This window comes from Nanorana parkeri, unplaced genomic scaffold (genome assembly GCF_000935625.1).
Source record: "Nanorana parkeri isolate BGI_ZX_2015 unplaced genomic scaffold, ASM93562v1 scaffold1327, whole genome shotgun sequence".
Lineage (NCBI taxonomy): Eukaryota > Metazoa > Chordata > Amphibia > Anura > Dicroglossidae > Nanorana > Nanorana parkeri.
Window position 1 is genome coordinate 297,932 of NW_017307595.1, and position 7,359 is coordinate 305,290.

Consider the following 7,359-nt stretch of genomic DNA (forward strand, 5'->3'; position numbering starts at 1 on the left):
GGGGGGGGGAGGGGGGTACAGTCATCCTGGAGAAGAATCATGAAGATCAGGTGAATTTATCTTCTTAATTTTAGATCCCTGACCAAAATGAGTGCTGACATCCCCTAGTTTTCCCCTTTGTCACATTTTTAAATCAGTGGCTTGTCAGCCATTGGCAACAGCTATTTATTTAATCAACAGAGTCAGGAGGACCATTCTGTTATAAGCTATGACTGTTGAAGTGACCATGAACCTCTAGCAGAAAAAAAGAATGCAGCTGATGTAAGGCATACTGACCTGGCCAGCTGGAAGTGGTTCTATGCAGCTGTATGCCTTATGTCAGTGTCAGAGAAAGGGTTAGAAAACACCCCTGGGGCAAGGCTAAGACCTGCAGGTAAAGTGGCGCACATGTAGAATGTGACAGTGACATTTAAGAGAAATAAAAACCTATTGTGGCTAATTGACATTTCGGATTCCCGACCTGCTTATATTTATAAACAAAGCGCCTGGGGGAGGGGGTATCCTGGGTGACTTCAATGGCCACATTCGATTAGGACCATATGGGGTCAGTGTTGTCTGCCAGCATCCCCGGCATTTGTTGACATTCAGTATCCGGCTGAGGAACCATCATTTGCCGCATGGGGTGAGTTGTCGTGTTAGTGTGGACAAGCTGCTGGGGCATTTCTCATCATGATTGCAGATGGATCTATTTCACTGGACAATGTGATTGACTCTGGATTTACAATGTGGGACATGGTTTGTTTATTTAAATAAAATACTTTTTCAACCCTGAGGGTGTTTTTATTTCCTATTTACATGTTGGTCAGTCTGGTCAATGATGCCATCTGGGATTCCCGTCAGTATTTCTGCAGATGGAAACATGTAATTTATTGGGGACACAGCCGTGTAAAGACTTCAGTGGTGTTCAGGTTTAGTGTTCAGCCAAACTGCCGATGAATCAAACATGGATGCTTTGGAACAATGCTAAATATGATTATTCACCAACATCACCCTGGTGTTCCTGCACCAGAGCCTCACCATCCAACTCCACAAGATGTGTCTAATGTGATGGATTATCAGCAATATCATGGTGTTCCAGTGTCAGAACTTCATCATCTACCTCCACAAGATGTGTCTAATGTGATGGTTTACCAACGGCACCCTGGTGTTCCTGCACCAGAGCCTCACCATCCAACTCCACAAGATGTGTCTAATGTGATGGTTTACCAACGGCACCCTGGTGTTCTTGCATCAGAGCCTCAGCATCAAACTCTACTAGATGTGTCTAATGTGATGGGTTACCGACAGTGGAGGGAGTTTCAGTTTATCAAAACTGGAGCAGACAAAATCTGGAGCGGATTTGCATGGCAACCAATCAGCTTCTCTGTCTCATTTTTAAATCTTACCTGAGCAAACTGAAGAGAGATGCTGATTAGTTGCCATGGGCAACTGCTCCAGAATCTGTCTGCTCCAGTTTTGATAAATCCCCCCCCCCATTATCTTAATTTGCCCTCAACTGTTCCAACATCAGAGTTGTCTCATGTTATCCCAGTATTCTCTAGTTTTATTCTATTATATGTTGTATTCTTAACTCATTGACTCCCAAAGAATTAATGTTGCAAGACAATCAATGCAGACAGGTGACTCCAGCCAACAGAGGAGGATGCGGCTCAGTCAGGGAAGGTTAAGGAAGGTTTTTGTTTACTTAAGAATCTTGTGCATCACATAGTAACTGGACCTCGGACTTGTTTAGACTGTCATACAGGAACAGTTAGATGTACTTTAAGATACATTAAGATTCCAGCCCATCTTGGGTAGATTATAGTACACAACTCCTCCATATTTATTACATATTAAAGAATGAAGCATAACAGGTATAACATTGATATTCCACATTGTAGACACAGAAATATTAACGTTCTACTCTTTACTGAACCTGTGCTGATGCAGGGCGGAACAACAGGTCCACTATGATGTCCTAACCACAAGCTGCACATACTTATCTTTGCTCCCCGGCACTCTATTCAGCCTCCGGCAGTGATGACAGGAAGCCCTGGATAGTTGAGCTTGAGAACCCCCATGTGAAAGTTCTGGGCCAATCAGCAAGCAATTGAACTATCATGTGTGATAGATCCACAGTAAAGCCCCCAGCCTCCTGGTACTGAGTATTAAATCCAACATGACCTATTCCTTAAGGTACAAAGCCCTGAGCTCTTCACCATCTCTATATATTTCTCATTGTACTCACATTAGACTTATAGTGACATTAAACCCTCAGATTTTTTAACATAAAACAAGACTGTAATGTGCGCCTTACTGTAATCCATGGTTGTTTCCCTTCTCTTTGCTGCGCTTCCTTTTAAATCCTCATGTCTTCTCATGCTCTGCAGAACTTCCCTTTTCAGCTCAGGGCCTCTTCCTGTAGTGCTGGCTCAGGTTAAAAACCTATACACAGACACCATGTAGCCATTCCAGAGACAAGGCAGTCTGCTGCAAAACAGAAGTTCTCCCCCAGCATGAGAACAGATACGGATTTAAAAGGAAGAGCAGCAAAGAGAAGGGAAACTACCATGGATTACAGTAAGGCGCACATTACAGTATTGTTTTATGTTAAAAAATCTGAGGGTTTAATGTCACTTTAACTAAAACTGCCAATTATATTCTCTCCTTCTGAAAATGCTAACGGCAAATCTATCATGCTGGTCCTCTGGTCTTCAAAACTTTTCCCACTGAGCAAGTAAAGAAATAAGGGACTCTAACTTTAATTTGCTGGATGCTTGCTCCAGACCTGAGACTCAGAACATAAGTACAATAGTTATTCCAGAGACAGCCGGGTGATCACTATTTTCAGAAGCACATAAATCATCTTTTATGTTTTCTGGCAGTGAAGACAACACATTCAATAGGTACAAGAAACACGGACACTGCCTCTCAGTCCTTGTCTGCAGTTACAGTTACAGGTGCAGACATGATAGCTGTGACCAAAGGAATGTTTATTCTGGCCAGGGACCTGTGAAGACAGTTCTCGAAGCACAGGGAGAGAAAACACAGAGGTAACAGGTAATATTTGTAACGCTGTTGGTTACCCCTGAGGGCCTGTTCACACGACGTCCGTTTTGTGTGCTGACCGGCTCCGTACGCTGCTGCACTCAAAATGCATCCCAATGTATCCCTGTGTGTTTTATGGGCTACAGTTCTCACGTGCGCAGTCCGTTCAGCTTACGACAGAAAAAATACTGCATGTCACATTTTGTCCGGTCCGGAAACGGTCTGGATACGCAAACGTGCACAAAACGCAACGAAAACGGAACGGAAACGCAACGCAATGCAGCTAAGGGGGAAAAAAAGAAAAAATTTATTCTTGCTCCACTTATTATGATGTCATCAACGTTGACAAAAAATTAACTGTCAGCATCCGGACCGAAAATGGATCAAAAACGCGTCAAAAACGCACTGCATCAGCAGCTCCACGTCTGCTGATCAGGACCTGATCTCATGTGAACAGGCCCTTAGGGCCTGTTCACATGAGATCAGGTCCTGATCAGGTGCGGATCTGCAGACTGATGCAGTGCGTTTTTGCCACGTTTTGGCCGCGTTTTTGATGCGTTCAAATTTTTTTTTTTGCTGGAGTGTAGCTGTTAGTAGTTAGTAGTTAGTAGCAGTGCAGTGCGTTTTTGCCGCGTTTTGGACGCGTTTGCGTTTCCGGACCGTTTCCGGACCTGACAATATGTGACATGCAGTATTTTTTCTGTCGTAAGCTGAACGGACTGCGCACGTGAGAACTGGAGCCCATAAAACACATAGGGATACATTGGGATGCATTTGAGTGCAGCAGCGTACGGAGCCGGTCAGCACACAAAACGGATGTCGTGTGAACAAGCCCTTAATGTATTAAAAAGTCATCTGTTTCAGAAAAAAAAGTGTAAGTATCCTTCAAAGTGTTGCTTTTTATCTTTGCCAGCTCCTATACGCAGCTGTGGTTGAGGGTATTTATTTTGGCGTAGCCATATATTGTTACTAAAAGAAATGTGTCTTAGCACTTAATTATGAGTCCATCCACACTTCCGGTTTCTTCTTAGTCCCTCTGCAAAGTACCACCAATCCCTGTTGATCCTGCCAGTGAAGTCCACCTGATGCAGCTTCCTGTGATGGGGTGGTAACGATGCTGCACTGCTCCTGAATTCAGAGCAGCGTTGTCTCTCTCCTGTAGGCTGTGCCTGCTTACAATACGGTGGGAGGAGAAGATATTGCAGGAGGCGTGGATATCAGCATTGTCACTGCTGATTCATAGGCCTGTAGCTTGTCAATCATCGCCTGGCCACACCTCATCCCACCCACTGCTTTCCGGATTGACAGCTCTGCCTCTTTTCCTGTAACCCTCCCATTGTGATCTGCAGTGTCTAGGAGGGGGAAGGGTGAGACACACATGAAGGAGGATTTGGTTTAGTCAAGGGAGCTAAAGAAAGTTTTTTGTTACTTTATGAGGCCTGTACATCACATAGAACCTGGATTTGAGATCTGATCAGACTGTTTTACAGAAGTCGTATGCTGTACCTGAACATGACAGGGTAAGACATAAGCATATTCTTAACCTAGCTTGCTACAGCCCTAAACCATTATAAATACCCATACCCAATAATAGACCACGCCAAGTTGGATATAAAATGGCTGTAGTAGCCGTTTATTTAAATATATTAACTTTATAACAAACTGAATATAAAACATTCAACCATAACAGTTTAAATACAATGTATTCCTATCACTGTGAAGCTGAGGTCTGTGAAGACACCTTTGGTCTCCTACCGTAGAGCTCTGCATACGACTTAACCAACTGGCCCCTAGCCGCAACTCACCGACTCAGGGGCAACATCGTACATAAAACTCAGAGAGACCCATCAACAGCGAGTTTATCTAATCCTATGGGACCCGTGGTCTTCCCTATGGGCTGCTCCAGGCTGGGATGGTCCACTCTACAGGTGAACTCTGCCCCCTGGTCTCTGATGAATGACGGGGTGATTGTCAGAGATGATTGACAGTAGAAGGTCTTATCTTTCTTCTGCTCTTTACAGATTTGGAAATCATTATCAGTCAGTTGTGTTATATCGGGATCCGAGCCTGTTCCGGGCAGCCTCTTAAACCAGCTCACATTCAGATGATCTGGGAAATATCCGGAGATGTTACAGGTCAGATCGGCCTTCTTATCTTCTTCCAGGTTGGGAATGACGATCTCTCCGACTTGTGGGCGCCAGGGCAGATCTACAACACAAAGTTATTTACTAGAGATACACAAGTCAGTTCATATCATACACTGGGGTTTGCTGCTGGAAAAAGCAACGAGCAATGTGTGAGTGAGACATTATATGTACAGCCGGGATCACTTCGGTCCTGTGAGGAGCTTTCTTTTAAACGTTACTGTAAAGAATGTGAGAACAGGTAAATACAGATAGTGTGACATACAAACTTACTACTCAGTTTAAAGCTGAAATCCTGGAAAAAAAAATGATCCTTTCCTTAGGGGCCCCAAGCACCGCAAGAGTTAAAAGGAGAACTATGAGGGGGGTGCTTTTCACTCACCTCATAGTTCTAGCCGACCTGTGACAATGAGACTGTCACAGGTCGGCTCAGTAGATCGGGAGGTGAGCGAACACATACCGGCGCTCGCTCACCTCTCGATCCTGTCACAAGCTGTAGCGGTATACTGAGCCTAGGGTGGCGGAAGGACGCTAGTTTGTGTCCTCCCGTTACCATAAGGAGAACTATGGGGAAAAGTCTTAACCCCATAGTTCTCCTTTAAGGGAACATTAACACCAGCAGCTGCGCTACAACGCAATGGTGTGCGTTGGCCCAGCGCAATGCTAATGTGAAAATCCTGGCACATCGCACTTTATAGCTTTTTTTTTTGTTAGAACTCTATTGAAATGTCACAAGTGACATTTCATAAAGTTCTATGGGCACAGCATGGTGTGGGGGTGGTTGTATCATATCGCATCCCGCTGTGCTGAAAAAAAAAGTACTCCTTGCTGTACTCTCCTTCAGCGCACACCTCTGCAACATGTTGGTATGAACTCCATTCAAAACATGGCAAATGACCTTGCTTGGCATTGGGAGAAAATGGCCAGCGCAGCCCCAAGCATCTGGTGTGAACACTCGTTTTGTCTGGGGGGGAATATAAAAAGTAACTATACTGTATTTACCTTACACCTCTCAGCTGTATGACCGCTCACCCCAGAGTGTCACTTCTCTTTGCCACTCCATCAGTCACAGGCACTCGGACCTCACCACGTACAATACAGGACCAGCAATCCTGCATTGTAAGTGAGAACGCCGAGGGCCCATCCATAATACAGGGGGGTTGGAGAGAGGAGACCACCGGCTGCCTAAAGGAGGCAAGCATTTAACCCTGGGGGGAGCCCCAATGCAAGGGTCATTTTGTTTTTAATTGAGGTTCAAAATGAAAAGTAAGAAGCAGCATGGCGCTTATTGTAGCTTCTCTAGTCACCGGGAAGATTTTTTACCATAGCTGCCTAATCGGTCACTGAGACAGGGAGTGAGCAAAATTTCTCCAAAGGGGACATCAACAGTAATAAAACATTTCAGTGGAATGGGGGGGGATAATGAGAACCTCCATCAAAATGTTATTACCGTCACTTCCTGTCCTGTTTGGAACCTGTTTCCAGTTTCCACTTGTTTGGTCTCCAGGACAGAAGGTAAGGAAAAACTTCTTAGACGGTAATGAATGAGAAACTGACACTCACATTATGAATGACACGATATAACATATTCCTGAATAAACAGATGTTTGATACATTTTGATTAAAAATAAATATTTATTTCACTCAGTTGGTTTTATGGTTGTCCACAGTGACAGTATCTTAATTCTCTACGTTATAATGTCTCTGGTCCATGTCCTTACCTCTTACAGTCAGTGTTCTGGTCTCCGGCTCATCCAGGGATTCGTGTTTCCACGTTACATAGACTTTGTTCTGAGGTTTATTAAACACTTCCACAAGAATGCTGCCAACACTGGTGACATCACATGTGAGATCTTCATTTAGTGAGAATGTGTTAATGGGCGACATTTCCCACTCTTTATCTCCATATTCATATTTCCATTTTATTTCAATATCTTTCGGGTAAAACTTCTGTAGATTGAGGGTGTAGAAGAGAACACTGGACGATTCCCCGATAGTGATCATTATAGGCTCCACCACCTGGGGTTTAGCTGGAATACACAAACAGCATTTTAGAGTTTACCGAAACCCAAGAAGAAAAATATATCGCAGCTTACCCAGGCCTGGATTAACATAGGGGCGGGTGGAGCTCCCGCTCCAGGCCCATTCCTGCAAATAGGCCCACCCGACCAGAATCGAGACTGGGCCG

At 44.3% G+C, this 7,359-nt stretch overlaps 1 long non-coding RNA gene across 1 annotated transcript; it reads right to left on the bottom strand.

Annotated features, from left to right (window-relative positions):
* Window positions 1–5,126: 5,126 nt before the first annotated feature.
* Window positions 5,127–6,977, bottom strand: LOC108797736. Its single transcript, XR_001941903.1, has 2 exons — window positions 6,893–6,977; window positions 5,127–5,235 (listed from the first exon to the last, which is right to left on the bottom strand). It is a non-coding gene; the product is annotated as an uncharacterized LOC108797736 (long non-coding RNA).
* Between the last annotated feature and the right edge of the window lie 382 nt (window positions 6,978–7,359).